The following is an 18,323-nucleotide window of genomic DNA, read 5'->3' on the forward strand; positions in this document are numbered from 1 at the left end:
TGGGGGTATGACTAATGATCCCAATTTCCAGGGATAGCTGTTTAGATTGAAGAAATAAATTGAGGAAGTAAAGATAAAAGAAAAAAATGTTTTTTAAAGATTTTATTCATTTATTTATTTGACAGAGAGAGGCACAGCGAGAGAGGGAACACAAGCTGGGGGGAGTGGGAGAGGGAGAAAGAGGCCTCCCGCTGAGCAGGGAGCCCGATGCGGGGCTTGATCCCGGGACCCTGGGATTATGACCTGAGCCGAAGGCAGACACTTAACGACTGACCCACCCAGGTGCCCCAGAAAAATATTTTTAACATGATTCTTTAAGAATGCTATGGGCTTGGCATTAATACCCACCATTGTTTTATGTGTTAAGCAAACTCTCTAGCCATGAACTGTTTAATATTCTTCTACTCAAATAATAAGCTCTAAAACATGAGCTAATATTCATTCATTTACATTAAGTACAGATGAAAGAATTATTAGATATAAGGAGATTATATGTTCATTTTGTTTATAAGGGTTAAGTTTTGGTGGAATAAATCAAATTAAAGAAGAAACATAAATGTCCATAGATGGGTGCATGGATAAAGAAAATGTGGTGTGTATGTCTGTGTGTGCATGATGTGTATGTGTGTGTAAAATGGAATATTACTCAGCCATAAAGAGAAGGAAATTGTCATTTTCAATAATATGGATGGAACTTGAAAACATGCTAAGTGAAATAAGTCAGAGAAAGACAAATCGTGTATGATCTCACTTATATGAGAATTTAAAAATGTCAAACTCATGAAAACAGAGTAGAATGGTGGTTGCCAGGGATTGAGAAACGGGAGACCTGGGGAAGTGTTGGTCAAAGGATACAGATTTCCAATTATAAGATGAATAAATGCTGGACATCTAATGTACAGCATGGTGACTATAGTTAACAATACTGTATCAAATATTTGAAAGTTGCTAAGAGAGTAGATGTTAAATGTTCTTACCACAAAAAAACCCCAAATGGTAATTATGTGAGGTGGCGGATATGTAAACTAACCTAACTGTGGTAATCATTTCACAATATATATGTGTATCAAATCAGCACATTTTACACCTTATACAACATTTTATGCAGTTTTACCTCAATAAAACTGGAGAAAATGAAGGCAAAACAGGGCAAGAAAGAAAAAGCCTAAAATCATGATAATGGTTACCTCTGGAGAAAAAGTGGACCTAAAAAAAGGTTTCTATTGTCCTCAGAGTGTTTTATTTCTTGACGTAGGTGGCACTTAATGGGTGTGTTTAATTTCTTATAATTTCTCTGTGCAATCATTATTTGCGTATCTTTTCTATGAATGAACAATTTAATATCAAATTTTATTTTTCAAAAGGATATAGAGAAATAAACATTATTTAAGATGAAAAATAATGAGTTCATTTTAGATATGTTAAGTTGAAATGTTAGTGATGGAGGTGTCTAGTAAATAATTAGATATATATCTTTGGAGCTCAGGGAAATACACTGGGCTAGAAATGGATATTATTAGAGTTATCACGATATAGTTCCATTGTAACTTATAAAAGTTTAAGAATTTATGATTAGGAAACATGACCAGACAAAGCCTTTGGAATGTAGTCAGACACACAATTAGTAAAAAGGGCCTTTTTGTTTGGCATTCTCCTCCGTGCATCTCTCCTAGAATCACCAGAAGGCAGGTGAGGAGCCAGCCAGTTGAGGAGAATTACTCAACATCAATTTTTAATAATTAACTCTTCTTGACAAGTTTTGTAGGGGTAGTTGTAATCCATATGGAAAAAAAATTTATTAAGAAGCCCGATTGGTAAACATTGCAGTATTGGATGCTATGATGCACTACTTAGATCCCCTTCAGAAATAAAGAATGTATTTCTCTAATAGCTGGCAGTGCTGTGGGCAGACAGCCTTGAGCTTTTAAACCCTCTAGAAAGATGTTCCTAGTTGAAGAGAACTGTCTCACCCAAGTCCACATCTCCTTCTCAATGTCCACATACAACTGCTCATTGTAAAGCTCCACTCTTCATGTTCTAACTCAGGAAAATCCCCATGTCATCTCAACTTCAGAATTGCCCATAGGGTTGGCTTAGGCCTCCAATGAGACTGTGTCATATTTCAACTTTTCCTTCTACCCAATCCTGCTTCCTTCTCTCAATAGGTGTTGATCCCAAAGAAACTTTTGCATGTTAAATCTCAGAGACTTCTTCTCAAGGAACCTAAACTGCGACAATTGCCCGATGCTTCAGAAATAAGGAATATAAATATATATTTTAACTTAGCTACAACATAGTCTTTAATGATGATTTTGATACGGTTTCAGTGGTGTAATGATAGGAAAAGAAGCCCTATCCTACCAAACAGTGAGTGGGATTTCAAGAAACTCATGCTTCAAGTACAGGCAGTTTTTAGAATATTTTTTCTGTAAATACAATGAAATAACAATAATGCTCCATTAGATGTAAGATCAATGTTTTTTGTTTATTTGATGATGGTTTGAATGTATTTATGTTCGAAGTACAGAGGCTGAGAAAACCTAAGTGGAAAAAGTTGAGAAACAGGATAAATAAAAGGATAATGCAATTTTATCCTTAAAAAGGCACAGTCTTATGGAATCTAGAGAGCAGTGTAAGGTTATAAATTAAGATAGAATGAAGTAACTGTTATATTACATAAAGAAGAAATGGAGATAAAGATAGATATAGCTACAGTTAAGTTTATATAAGAGGTAGATAGTTTAGAAAGTTCTTATCAAATTATTTTCTCTGGGGTGAAAAAAAAAAGGCAAAAGCTCCCCAGGGGCAGTCAGGAGTTGGGGAGGAGGGTATGGTGGGCTTACTTTTTTTAGCTACCCAAGTAAAGAATGGAATAAGGCAAATATTTATATTGATCCAAGTGTGCAGTTTAGTGTAGGGATAGCAATGGAATTGCAAGTGGGCAAAGGGGCTGAGGTTTTTTGTAAATATGAGTTTAAAATTATGGAAAAAGAATTACATACTGAATAAACAAAGATATGAAGAAAGGAGGGGTCACTAGTCTGAAGCAAAGGGAGGGAGTTAGACACTATAAATAAAAGCATTAATAAGGGAGAATAAAGGGAGTAAGAGTCCTTGAAAATAGGATACAGTCAGAAAATGTGTTCTTGTGGGAAGCAAAGAACAAGAGAACTTGGGCTTAAAAAGCTGTCGTCAGAATGTGATACAGTAATTAGGTATTACAGAAGCACAGTGATTCCCAGTAATAACAAGATCCAGGGTATTATATGTTTATAGAATGAAGGTCACAAAAACGGTATATGTTAAACAACTGAAAGACTTGGATAGGTCACCTTCAAAAGTATTGAAACTATTGCAGGATGGGACAAGATATTTTTTAAAGTTTCTGAGTTTAATGTCAATATGTTCAACAAATATATGGGAGAGACCAGAAGGTTGATAGATGGTAGGGATAAAATGAGGAGTAGTCATAGTCAGTGAAATAGTTGGATGGAAACATTAACTTCCAGGATATATTCATTTCTAGCATGAATTAGAAACATGCTGATTTGTGTTCTGATCCAGTGGTAGTGGAGGAATGGGTAGTATTCTATTAAAATTACTACAGTTAAAACAAAATGATAAAATAAAACAAGGACAATCAATAAACCACTTAAAGATATATGGAAATTTGTGTGTTGTGGAATAGAGGTCGAGATCAAGGACAGTAGCAGACAGTTGGGACATGGGGGCTGGAAGCTCTGAACGATCTGGGAATGAGAATCCAGAGAAGATATATAGCCATAATAACTGGAATTTGAGCAATAAAAAGGATGACAGATCTGTGACACACAGTTGGGTTAACTGGCTTCACAAGCTCTGAACAGACACGTGGTATGATATTTATTCAGTGTTGGCATAAGTCATATCAGGGTTATGGCAACACTAGCAGCCACTTAATATCTACATATTTATTGAATTAAATTTGTTGTATTTGTAAAATGATGGTACCATCTTAATCTAATCACCACAGGGCTTTACATTAAGATAAAGAGGTAACACAAATCAATTACTTTAGCTGTTTTGATACCTTGCTCTATAATTTATCCATGTATCTATCTAGCTAACTACTTAAGGTAGCTCTATTTTAAATAGACCATCTTTATTGTTTAAATCAGTTAATTTGCCTTTAATATAATTCTTGATACATTCAGGTTTAAATCTACTATCTTATTACCATTTTTGTATTTGTTTCATGTTCTATGTTCACAAATCTCTCTTTCTTGTCTTTGGTAAATTAATCATTAATGTATTGTTTCATTTTCTCCCTCAATTATTTTATTATTTACACATTCTCATTTTTCTTTCTTTTAGTGTTTACCTTAGCTATAAAAAATATACTTTATTCAAGGTTAATATGAATTGGTCCTTTACCCACTTTTCAAAAATATGAGTTCTGAGAACATTTGTTTATTCCCCTTCTGCCCTATGTTCCACTATCACCATGCATCTTAATTCTCGATATGTTTAGGACCCCATGATAAATAATAACTAATTTATACTGTAAGTGTTATATCAGATGTATCCACACACATACCCCTTTATCCACTCTTGATTCTACCCTGCATCTCTACGTTTATCATCATGAGTCATCTTCCTTCTGTTTGAAGTACGTTTTAGGTAGGGGTGTGTGTATGTGAGAGAGAGAGAGAGAGAGACACTCACTAAAATTTCATAGTTGTTGCTTATCTAAAAAGCTTTTTAAATTTAAATTCAATTAGCCAACATACAGTACTTCATCAGTTTTTGATATAGTGTTCAATGATTTCTAAAAAGCACTTTCTGTAATCTTCATTTTATAATTTTTCAAGAATTAAAAAATTCTTTTGGTTTCTGTATTTGTGTTGAAAATTCAGCAGTACACCCTTGTATTGTTCTTTTAAATATTTATTTTTCCTTACTTTGGCTGCTTTTAAGATATTATGGTTTTCGTTATATTTCTCTTAAATATATTGCACTTCTTGGACCTGTGGCTTGATGCATTTTCTCAGTTTTGGAAAATTCTCTTCTACTTTTATTCTATTTTATTCTATTATCTACCTTGTGTTCATTCTCCTACTACTCTGAGATTCCAAACATATATATATATATAAATAAAAGACCTTTTAATTTCTCCCTATTTTATTACATTCTTTTCTGCATTTTCCATTATTTTTTTATTGGCATTTTTCCGCTAGCATACTTTCTCTGTCATGTCATTCAATCCACTAATTCTCTTCAACTGTTTTTAATCTGCTCTGAAACACATAATTGAGTTAATTTCATTTTACTTTTTTTAGTACTAGAATTTTTCAATTGATTTTTATTATATCCAGTTCTTCGCAATATTTTTGCATTATTTCTTTCATTTATTTAATATTTCATTCAGCTGTTTTTTTTTAAGATTTTATTTATTTATTTCACAGAGAGAGACACAGCGAGAGAGGGAACACAAGCAGGGGGAGTGGGAGAGGGAGAAGCAGGCCTCCCACTGAGCAGGAAGCCTGATGTGGGGCTCGATCCCAAGACCCTGGGACCATGACCTGAGCCCAAGGCAGATGCTTAATGACTGAGCCACCCAGGCGCCCCTCATTCAGCTGTTTTAAAAGTTCATGTCAGATACCTGGCGAGTCTCCTTTCATTCTCCTTTTGTGCAGTTCTTATCCAGTCTTAACCTTGGTTATTATTAAATAATAGCTGAATTTTTTTTTAAGATTTTATTTATTTATTTGACAGAGACAGAGAGAGCACAAGTAGGCAGAGAGGCAGGCAGAGGGAGAGGGAGAAGCAGGCTCCCCGCTGAGCAGGGAGCCGGATGTGGGGCTTGATCCCAGGACCCCGGGATCATGACCTGAGCCGAAGGCAGCTGCTTAGCCGACTGAGCCACCCAGGCGCCCAAATAATAGCTGAATATTATAGAAAAATTGTAGGGATTATTTAAGGCTAAGATGACCTAGAGAAGGATATATTTTTGTTATTAGTCTCTCAGATTAGAGACAGATCTCCTTTATATAATTAGGGTTGAAAAAATTTCACATAGGTTCACCAAATTGTTAGTATTTTGGCATATCCTTGTTCTTATAATTCTTACTATTTTACTGAACTTTTGAGAGTAAGTTGCACTCATTGCACTGCTTCATCCTAAGTACCTAAGCAAGTATCTACTAAAAACAGGACATATTCCTACAGGAACATAGCACAAGCATTAAATTTAGAAAATTTAGCATTAATATAATACTACTATCTAATATATAGTTCATTTTCAACTTTCAAAAATTATTCCAGTTCTGTCTTTAATATGATTTTTTTTCTGCCCAGAAATCAATCAAGAACCAAACATTTCATTTAGTTTTCACATTTTTTATCATTTCTTTTAATTTAGGACAGTTCTCAGCATTTATCTTTAATAGATCATCATTTTTAAGAGTACAGGCTTGTGTATGTGCATGACCATGTATGTGTGTATGTGAGTAGAACTGCTTACTGCATCATGATTATACTCAAATTATACATTATTGGCAAAATTATCACATTCTGACATGTGACATTTTATACAAGTTTTGAGATATAGAAAACATTTATATAGAGAGATGAAATGTGGCACAGAAGACAGAACTAGAAACTGAATTAAAGATTCTTAATCCTAAAGCAAGACTTTTACCACTAACTATAGATGCTATGGATGGCTGATTGAAAGCCTAAGATTTTTTTTTTTTTAAGATTTTATTTATTTATTTGACAGAGACAGACACAGCGAGAGAGGGAACACAAGCAGGGGGAGTGGGAGAGGGAGAAGCAGGCTTCCCGCGGAGCAGGGAGCCCGATGCAGGGCTCGATCCCAGAACCCTGGGATCATGACCTGAGCCCAAGGCAGACGCTTAATGACTGAGCCACCCAGGCATCCCCCTGAGATTTTTTTTGATCAATGTGAAATTATTAAAAATTAGATGTATCGAATAGAAGGCTTGAACCATGCTTTCAAAAGATAGACTGCTGTATGATATAAGCAGAACTGGTTGTCTAAAGAAAACATTCAACAGTAGTCCCTAGTTAACTGCAGATACAAAGAATCTCTAAATAGAAATTCAATTTCAGGGGTGCCTGGGTGGCTCAGTCAGTTAAGCATCTGCCTTTGGCTCAGGTCATGATCCCAGGGTTCTGGGATTGAGCGCTGTGTCAGGATCCGTTTAGTGGGGAGTCTGCTTCTCCCTCTGCCTTTGCTCCTTCCCTCCACTCCTGCCTTCTCTCTGGTGCATTCTCTTTAATAAATAAAATCTTAAAAAATTAATTTTAATATTTAACTGTTCATGCTTTTTGATAGTAAAAAATGGAGAACTTTTGTTTTGGGGGCAAAAAGGCCACATCCAGCATTAAAGCAGGCCTCAATAAGCTAACTATTAAATCTGCAAATTCAGAACATTCTAAATGACGTGAATATGGTACCTGTACTGGATATTATAGAATCGCAGAGCATAAAACAGTCATATTCTAGCAGACTGTCCCCTTATTTGGTAGATACAGTAAACCCAGAGAGAAGATTGGTCCAAATGTACAAAGCTGAAAAGCAGTGTAGACTAATCACTTTCCTAGGATTCTCAATCCATCATCCTACTGACAGATTCCTAGAATATGCTTACAGAAACTTCTGTAATATCCAACTTCATGGATAGTCTCTTGCCATTGACTGTCTCCTTTGTAGATCAGGCCTTTCACAGTTGGGCCCCAGTCTCCCACTGGTATTTTAGTAATAGAATGGGGTATGCCAGAAAACATTCACAACCACTTAATCAGACCCACTTTTAACCTCATTTATTTTGACCTTCAAGCATTTACTTACGACAGTGTATGAGGTTTCTTTTCAGATTAATGCCAAGTTTCAACTGCCACAGACCACAAGAAAAAGCATTTTTTTCATGATTCCCCCAAAATGAATTCAACAATACTTTTATCAGCCATGTTTTTAATCCATTAGCAATATTGACTCTGCCATGAAATGAGAGTAATTCAATTTTAGATGTTATAAAGCTGAAATTATTATAGCTTTGCCTGCTAGTTTTACAGTAGTTAAGGCTATGTCAGGGTTTTCATGCTGAAGCTTTATATTTCAAAGTTTTATAATCAGACATTCAAAAGAAAAAAAAATCCAAATGGCTTTTGAAACTGCATTGGCGCCTGCGAGAAATCCATGTCAGGCTTTGTATTCAGAGATTCACATCGATGGGCAAGTCCCTCTGCTTAATAACTTTCATTATTAGATTGGTTATGGGTACCACTAACACATTTTCCTAATCTACAGTGGGGCCCATTTTGGGGTTTGTTCATTATGGAGCTCTATAAACAGAAGACAGAAAGTACAAGTCACCCAGTCTCTTACTACCTATGTGCAGGTTACTTAATATTGTTGAGACTCAAGTTATTTAAAATGAAGAATGAAGAAAAATGTATCCTATGTTTCTGAAAGCAAGGGACTGGACCTTTTGTAATCCTTCCTAATACTCATATCTGAATTTATGTTAAAATGAGGAGGCAGCTAACATAAGAGATCCTTAGGAGTAGGAGAGATTGCTATCTCTATCTTATAGTTGAGACATATTAGAAAAAGATCAATCCCCAAAGTTACCAATACAAGACCAGTACCTGACTTAAAATACATTTATTTAAATCTTCTCCCCAATAAATTGCAAATGAACATTGTTAGCTATTAATAACTTGGCATGAATATTCTGAAGACAGATCTATATTCAACATACTTGATGGGCCATGTATAGGAAATGGCCATAAATGAAATCACTGTTCACTGATGGAACGCTCCCTGAAGTCAGAAAGAATAGTGAACTAAGAAGAGAATGGACAGCAGTGTGGGATAAGTTGAAAGTTCCTGCATAACTCTGCTCAGAATCACTAGTCTTCACTTATATTTAGTTTGACTCCACACAAATTTAAACCTCTTACGGCATGGCTATGTTTAGACATCATGCTTTGTTGAAATAAGTAAGATGGCCTTCCTGCCTCCTGGAAGTGTATGACTTTTATGTTGAGGAAGCTATGTAAATTCTTAATAACTAACAGTTCCTGCATCTTCTGCATTTACTAAGTGGCAAGCATGAAGTTACATAATTCATATACATCATCTAAGTTAATAATAACAAAAATCCCAGGAGGGAATTATCTTCATTTCACTAATAAGGAAATGGAGGCTTAGAAAGGAGAAACAACTTCATCAAGGTCCATCTGTGAGTCGGAAATTCAGTATTAGGATCTGGCTTTCCCAAAGCCTGCATTCTTTTTTTTTTTTCCTTTGGTTATAAATGCTTTGTCTTTTTTTTTTTTTAACATAGAAGAACTTGGTGGTGGATATATAGCCCTTTGATGTTTCTCTAAGAGTTCAAGTTCAGGCTTTCTTACAGAATGTAAACAAAGACCTACACATGTACATGTAACTTTTATCAAAATTAAGTTTAGTCACTAAAAGAAGATTGACTATCCGAACTTTCTTTTGTTTCACCTTTGCTATTAGGCACTGGAACATGTGACCTCTCAAGAAGGCGTGGGTCCTTCCAATATCATTTTTCTGTAATCTTCTTGCCATTACTGGAATACCCACGTGAGCCATTTTGAGATATCTGGCATATCTTGGGTCCTTGGCTACAAGTAAGATATTTTCTGATGTTATTTCACTCTCCTGTGGTCCAGGAGATACTGTTCTGCTGTGATTGCTCTGAAGTGGTTTCAGAATATGATTGATTCATTTGTGATACCAGTGTCACTTACAGGAGACACTTCAAATGTGACATCATCTAGGCCTGGGATAAATGACAATTTTGCAACGAAAATACTGAGAGTTGTTCTAATTTGTTAGATATGAAGAGAAAGTTCTGCCAGTTTCTCCTTACAAGCCGTAGGAAAGTGGTTGAGGAACTGTAAAGTGTTCACTACAAACTGGTTTAGAAAATGCCACTGGTGTTTTCGGTGGGACAGCTGGCACTTTGGTCAGGTCTGTGCCTGACCCTCCTGAGAGGAAGCCCATCCTCATCCATCTCCTTGCGCGAGAGACCCAGGGCTCGCCTACAAACCCCTCACGGATGGGATCACCCAAAGCCTACATTCTTTAATTCTATTTTATATAATGTCTCATAATTTCCTAGGAGGATAGAACAACAAGTGAATCTCCCAGTGAAGATGAGGAAAACATTAGGGAAGTGAAATCTCTAACACTTGACATTCCATAAGTGAGACCAATTGGTACAATCCAATCAGTCTCTGAACCCTGCGGTTTCTATTTCCAAACATCTATCATCTATTCATTTCTTTCTATTCCCAGAAACCCTACATTTGTCCAGACTATTCTCTTGTTTCATAGAAATCACTGAACAGTCTCAGAGAAGCTATTCATGTTGCACCTGCCCCCTGCAGGCAACCCAGGTTCAGAGACGAGGATACACACACTGAGTTTGTTCAGTAACACAAAACTAACTGAAAGTCTCCACAGCACCATGGTTGGCTGATTCCTAGTTTCTTTTCATTGAGAATGCTAAATAAAAGCACCTGCTCAGAATAGGAGAATCCTTCGGGAAGTACTCAGTTAAATTTTCAGTGACATAAGCAGTTACTCTCCATTCTATTAGCACCCACAATTTTGCCTTTCCTTAAATTCCTCAAACAGATTATGCTTCTTCCTGCCTTAGGACCAAGAAACATGCTTTTCCTGTTTTCATTGTTTTTATATACTCGGCTCTCAGGTGTAGCTAATTCCTACTCCTCTTTCAGACTTCTGCTCAAATACTATTTTCTTTAGTATGCCTTTCCTTCCATGACAGACTTAACAAGGCTTTCCTATTAGATAATCCCAGAGCATTTTATATTTGGCAAAAATCACTATATAATCATAACTGCAATTCATTCTTTCATTCACTCACAAAATATTTTTGAACACTAATTATGTGCCAGGATCTATTCCAAATGTTTTCTCTAATCTTTGGGGGGAAAAAAGACAACAAATAAAATTATATATGTGTGTATATGCACACATATGTATACATATACATTATATGTATACATACATATAACGTATAGACATAAATATATTTCTATAAAATAAATTTAATGAGAAAAAGTAAAAGTAAAGCAGGTTTTGTATCAGTAATGCTAATTACATAAGTGACATGGACACAGTTTGCAAAATAAAGTGGCAAGGGGTGATAAAGGTAGACCTCATTTAAAGACTGAGAATTTAGCTTGAAGAAGGTGAAGATATGAGATGTAAATATCTATGGAAAGAACAGCCCAGGTGAAGGAAAATACTTGAGGACTTTCTGTTAGGTATAAACATGATTACTGTGTTTGAAGGATAGTATGGAAGCCTGTTGAGAGAATGGAGTGAACCAGGCACAACAGAAATCAAAGTAGTAATGGAGGACAAGAATAAGTAGGGCCTTAAGGTACTTCTGTTTTTATTGAATAAAAAGAGGGGCCATTAACAAAGTTTAAAAAGGATATCTATGTAATCTTATGTTTAAATAAATCCTTTTTGTAGCTGTTGGAAAATACTATAGGAAGTCAAGGATGGGAACATGGTGATATGATATGAGGCTATCGTAATAATCCAGATGAGAGATTATGATGGCCAGGACCACAGTGGCTGCAGTGGGGTTAGAGAGAAATGAACAGATATGTAGCTATATTTAAAACACAATCAACTAGATTCTTTTTTGGCATATCAAATACAGGATATAAAAAAAGCAGAATACTTAAGGATGATCCCAGGTGTTAACTGACCTGAGCAAGTGAGGAAGTTCCTAAAAAAATTATGGAAAACTGTGAGTGTGAGGCAGGAATCTGTTCAGGAGATCACTGAAAAGCATATTTCTAAGTAACATCTACATTGGGGAATTTTTTGGTTTTCAAAAAAACCACAGAAATGCATTATATATGGCTAAAATATAGATGCAATTACACTTCTCGAGTAATGCTACAAAACATGTCCCCTAGCACCAGCACAGTTATGGTTCAACTGAATAACCATGTAAGAGGTAGAATGAAAAGTGGTAGGAATTGAAAATATTTGATCAATAAATGAATTGATAAAACATATAAATAAGGATGGGAATCGTATATTCCATTATGTGTATTTGCCATTATAAGCATTATAAAGAGTGATGTAGGCATAATGCACGGGGATACATTTTTAATGGTAGATTTTGTGGTGTCAGAATAGATACAGTATAGATACATATCTTCTCCATCTATAATTAAGATCATCAGCAAACTTTTGGAACAAAAGTAGTGGAATAACAGGCCTACTACATACCAGGCACAGTGCAAATCTTTGTTTGTTTTTATTTTTGTTGTTTTGTTTTTGTTGGATAATCTCTTTATTTCTTTTTAGCCTTCCATGTGATAAATACTATTATTTTCTTCAATTTCCAGACTGGATGCTTTGGGACCAGGAAATCAAGTAAATCCCCAGTTCACACAACTATAAATTGGTGGAACTATAACTTGCATGTAAATTTGACCTGTGCTCTTGACCACCACAAAATAACACCTATGATCAGAGACCTCAAAACATAATGGGAGCTTTGCAACTTCAGATTTTGGTAAACTCTCCAGTTGTAATCATATCCCATCCTCTTCTATTGAGAAACAGCTCTCTTAGCTGCAGTATCTTTTCTCCCTTTTAGAACACCTAAATTGTGGCCAATTACAATCCCACCTCCTGAATCCTTTCTAGCTTTCAGTGTTTTCCCTCTCTGACCTCATCTAATATTTACAGTGAGAAGTAAGCCATTCAACTATAAATTATTGACTATTCTATACTGCATATTACTAGTTTTAGATTATTTCTTTCATACACTGGCACTAACTCAGAGCTTAATAAATTGGCTATTGATTGAATAACTCTGAAGTAGGCTAAAATTAAGAAAAATTTAAAATGGTAAATAATTATAGAATTTTCTCAATGCAGGATTCCTCTACCTACCACTCAGTCCAAAGGCAAGCCATCTCATAATTTATATCAAAAAGAATTATACTAATGAGGACCTGGGCTTAATATTCCATGAGAGAAGCAGCCACATACAACTTTTATGAGATTATTTCATGGGTCTTGTTCTAATTTGAATTTGCATTATGACAAACCCAGAAATGATGAGACACCAGAAATCTCAACAGATTTCAATATCATTTGAATTCAGATTTTCAGATGAAATTATTCACTATAACCTTTCCAAATTTAACAGAGAGGTAAGCAGTCTTTGCCAGAAGAAACCCTGGAATGATTAAGAATGATGCTGAGTATTAACCCTGAATGTGTATTACTGTCAGGCTCAGGTATGAAGACTTGTGCCCAACTATGAGGATAGGAAAATAAAACTTTTTTTTTTTTAAATATCACTCTAAGACTTCAGTCTCTATCTCCTATTCACATCCCCTCCCATGGATAAATGGTGATCTCTAAATATGTAGAACAATTTAGGGCTGAATATCACATACAAGTACATTTTCTATTTCACTGAAGTGTTTTCTCAAGTGACAAAATTCTTACATTTTAATAATTTTTATGGAATGCATCATATATCTGTATATAAAAATAAATGAAATGCATCATATACCTGTGTATAAAAATAAATGAACATAATTAAGTAGACTTAGCTTCAAATCAAGAGAAATGCTACAACTTTATATACAGACTGTAGTTGGTCAATATAAATGGATGATTACCCAGTCATAGTGTTTATGGTGAGTAAATCTGGTAGCTTCTTTGAGCCATACAACCCTTTCATGATATTCTTTGATTTGATGTTCAGAGTAAAAATAATAATAAAAATAATGCCAGAGTTTTAAGGGAAAGGGGCCTCATTATCTAAAAAACACTGAAGCTTTTCAGTTATCCAGTTACTTAGTACACGGTATAAAATTTCAGGGTCATAGAATGTAGGAGAAAAAGATGTGATGTTAGGGTGGGAGAAGGTCTAAAAAAACTGTGTCTAGAGTTGGATGTGCATGGACTTGGGCTGAAAGATGGCCCTGCAGAGCTGAAGGGCTCCTGGAAGTCACTGTGAGAATAAGGGTTGGGAAGCCTGATAAAAGAAGTAGAAGGGACATCATATTCAAACATTCTTAGTTTTCAGTTATTCAGAGAGTTGGTCCTGTGCTTAGGGTTCTTGTGTGTTCAAGTTCAGCTTCTGCACTGTGTTTATCATTATGTCATGGCTCCAGAAATAGTGGTCCTGCCCAAAACACAGAATGGCAGCTCCAATTACTGCTGCAACTTACAGATGCCTGCACCATATGCTACCACCTTTCTGAAGATCTTCCAGATATAAGCTGGGATGCCATTTTTCAAGGAAGAAAGGGGCTAAAGTATTAGGTAAATTGATCAGAATTAATATTAGCCTGATTAAGTCTGAACTTAATCTACTTTTGACATTCTCATTTTAGTTCTTTTCAAAATCCAATTAACTCATACAGCTGATTAGCATTTGCTAGTTCTGATTTTACAGCCTGCAAATTTCTCTCACCATTGCCTTCTTTTTCATTTTCATGACTTTAATCCAAATATTACTAAGAGATTTGACAAAGTGTTTGAACATTAGCCAGTTTAGAGGCTGAAAATTGCATGTACATATATCATTAGTTACATTTCAGAAGCCAAAATGACATCCTTAAAACAGACAAGCAGGAAGAGTTATAGATGCAAACAGAGGTGCCAAACCTGTAGAAATAGCACACTTACCACATCTGAATGCTTCCCTCTTTATTTTCTGATAATAAGCAAAGAAACAAACAACACTACAGTATAATCATTCTTCTCCCTGGAGACAACCAAGAACGTAGACCTTTCCATGTATTAGGAAATTGACCTTATTTTTTGAAGATCCTTAAAAGACTAAGTGATCTTTTATCTCACACCCCAAACCAGTGTGAAGCTCATAGTATCTACAAGAACAAATGAAAGAATAAATGACATTGCCATGTAATTCCTATGAAGCTACTATGAGAGCATGAGATTCTTTTTAAAAATTACATAAAATGGTTTCCAGTTTCAGGTTAAATCCATAGCCTAAAATTCTTTTTCTAGTAGGATGACAGATGGAAGACCCTGAACAAACTTCCAAGCTGAAACAACCAGACAAGTAAGAAAACTGCAGAGCTCCCAAATTTAGTGAAATTAGTAACTCTTAGAGGTAAGTGAAAGACAGTCAGCTCTCAGCCTAGGAGTTTCTTTGGAAACCTTGAGTTTATGCTTTCTGAAGTACATGAGGCATGAGGCACAAGAGATACATCCCAGAATTTGTCAAAGTAGAAACACTAAGGAAGACTCCAGAAGAAAAAAATTTTAAAAAACTAAGAACCCAAAGAATATATTCCTCTTCCAAGAAGGCATGCTTTTCTTGACCCATACACTCAATGGAAGGGAAAAATAATTTCCAATGAGAATTCCTACTCACAAGACTGTCTTCATGTTTTTCAGTCCAAATCCTTGCTACTTTGTTGCCTAAGAAAACTGGTTATTTCAGAAATTTTCCTTGACATAAAGTATAAATTAATATAAGAAGAAAAGTAGAAAAGAAGAAAAACAGTTTATACATACTGTCACAAGGCTATAAGATCTGTGGTGAACCTATTACTCAATTGGTTTTTTCTGTTCTGTATGTATCAGCATGAATGGCCCCAGAACCCTGGATGACTGACCAAGTCACAATTGATTGGATCAATGCCAGACATCTGACTTCAGGGAGTTTGTAACTAGAATACAAACACTCTAGGTATCTTTATAGACACTTCAACTGGAAGATCATATAGAACTGGAATCAGAGATAGTGGATAGAAGCACAGAAGAAATGTGGAGAAGTGCATACGGACAAAATGCATATGTGAGGAATAAGAAGAGGAGCTATAGGTGAATTTTCACCTCCTACTTTTGTTTTTTCAGCTTTATTGAGGTTCAATTCACTTCTTACATTTAGTCCCTCAAGAGAAACTCATATCCTTCAAGCAAATTAGTAATTAAATCAAGTTTGACTGGCTTTCTGACCCTTGAAACTAAATGATCCCAACTGTAATAGGACCTTAACGTTAAGTAAGGTCAGGCCTCTTACGTTATAGATGGAGAAACTGAGGTCTAACAGAGTAAAGGAAATCTTTGAGGGTAACACAATGAATTACCCAAAACTGAGTTCTAGGACTGCTACACCCCAAATTTTTTATCTCTACTCTCTGATACTGCCTCTTTGCTTTGGTTATTTAACAAATTGAGACAAATTGTTATTCCATTCTTTTCTACCATTGGTAAAGATATGAGTTCACTTTCTAATCAATACTGAATAAACTAACTACTCATTTATGCAATCAGCAGAGGCTGCTTAAGGAATGCATCTTCCGTTGCATATATGTAAAGAAAGCACAAGGCAGAATATTAAAAACTTTAGAAAGTACTACTCATAATACAGGGATTAAGAGTATGCTCTTGGTCAATGAAAAATAACTCTGTTATAGCCAATCTATGGTTACGTGAATGTACCTCAATGAATCCACTCATTTCGCCCATCTTCACAATGGTTAGTGTAGTGGCTTGCAACAACTAGCAAGAAAATACAAATTTTATCAGCTGAAAAAAAAAGACAAAAAGCAAAAACAATGTTTATCAGCTGTAGCCCATTTGTTTTCCATGACAGGATGAGGACAAAGAATCACTGACCTCAGCGAACCCAGTGCCATAGGAAATGCAATGATTACTACTTTACACAACGAATTACCTACCCTCAGCTTCCTTAATTGGAGGTGCTTATATAATTCATCAGTTTAATGAATTTAAATGAATTACGTGTTACCTGATATATTTCTTTTCTGAACTGACCAAGTATTACTGCAGTGATCAAATTATTTTTTTTGTCATTAGATAGAAATAAAATCTAGTGAATTATATCTACCTTCCTGTCATGAGAGTTTGTTTGCTTTGTTAGATTTTTGGAATTCAGATCTGAAAGAGAAAAAAAACCCAAGAATCTACAGACTTCAAAAGCAAATGAAATTATAAGATTCTTATCATGATTATCATTATTATTAAAAAAGAATCACTGTCAGGAAGATTCAGATGATGCATTTATTCATTCACTCAGAAAACATTAAGACTTAACTTTTCTCCTACCTAACCCTGGAAGAAAGATCTCTACATGTTTTTTTCGGTTTAATACACATTAATTGAGCCCATATTCCACATTAGACAATGTTTGAGAGGCTTGGGAAATATCAGTAAACAAAATAGACAAAAATTCTTGCTCTCATGGAGCTTAAACTAAGCAGTTTGTCTTCCATTTGCTTAATACCTGCCTTCGCTTCCCATCACATCTAAAATAATGTCCAAACTCCTTACTATGGTTTATAAAGTCTGAAATGATCTGATCCTTGTCTACAGTTTGTTTACTGAACACGCTCAGTAGCACTGCCATTGGTGTTCCTGAGATGAGCTGAGCCTTCCTCGTTTCCTTTGTACTTAACTTCCCTGTGCCAGAAGGCTCCTTGCTCACATCTATGAAGGACTAACTCTTCCTGGTTTTAAAGGTCTCAGGGTAAGCGTCACTGCTTTAAAGACAACTTTTCTAGGAGTGCCTGAGTGACTCAGTTGGGTAAGCAGCCAACTCTTGGTTTGGCTCAGGTCATGATCTCAGGATTGTGAGATCAAGCCCCACATCCAATCCAGCCCTATGTCCAGCCCTTGAGCAGGCTCTGCACTCATCATGCAGTCTGCTTGAGAGTCTCCTCCTCTGCCCCTCCCCCACTCTCGCTCTCTCTATAAAATAAAATAAAAATAATCACACCATTACAACAACAAAAAAACCCATCTACTCCAAGTCTTTCTATCATGACATGATTTTTTGCCTTAATACAGCCAAAATTAGTTCATTTGCTGAATTATTTGCTTGTTTATCCTATCTCTTCTCTCTTCATAGATTGTAAATTTTGTAAGACTTCTTTTGTTCTTATTCAGTCTTATTTCCAGCCCCTAAAATAGTGTTCGGAATTTATTAAGCTGTCATAAAATACATTGTAGAAGGTATAAATAAGTAAATCAGTGAATTCATATTTATTTATGCTTTTCTTAGTGTAAAAAATCAAACCAATTTTGTAAAGGAATTTAATTACTCATACAATAGTAATGCATTGCAAGACAGGAATATACTTAATTTCTCCAATTGACAGACTGATAAAGAGGTGAAAAGTAAAAAAAGGCTCATTTCTGAGTGGCTTGAGGTCACCTAATCTTTTCCCTTTTTTAAGCTTATAAATTGTATGATTATTAGAAT

General features: G+C 35.4%; 1 long non-coding RNA gene and 1 pseudogene across 2 annotated transcripts in view; both read right to left on the minus strand.

Moving 5' to 3' along the window:
- The window catches only part of LOC115942171 (uncharacterized), a 123,966-nt gene that overhangs the window by 61,259 nt on the left and 44,384 nt on the right, over positions 1-18,323 (minus strand). The gene's annotated exons all lie outside the window — the stretch shown is intronic.
- On the minus strand, positions 9,477-10,182 carry LOC102750095 (WASH complex subunit 3 pseudogene; annotated as a pseudogene).

Source organism: Leptonychotes weddellii, chromosome 10 (assembly GCF_054177405.1).
Source record: "Leptonychotes weddellii isolate Sample4059 chromosome 10, ASM5417740v2, whole genome shotgun sequence".
Classification (NCBI taxonomy): Eukaryota; Metazoa; Chordata; class Mammalia; order Carnivora; family Phocidae; genus Leptonychotes; species Leptonychotes weddellii.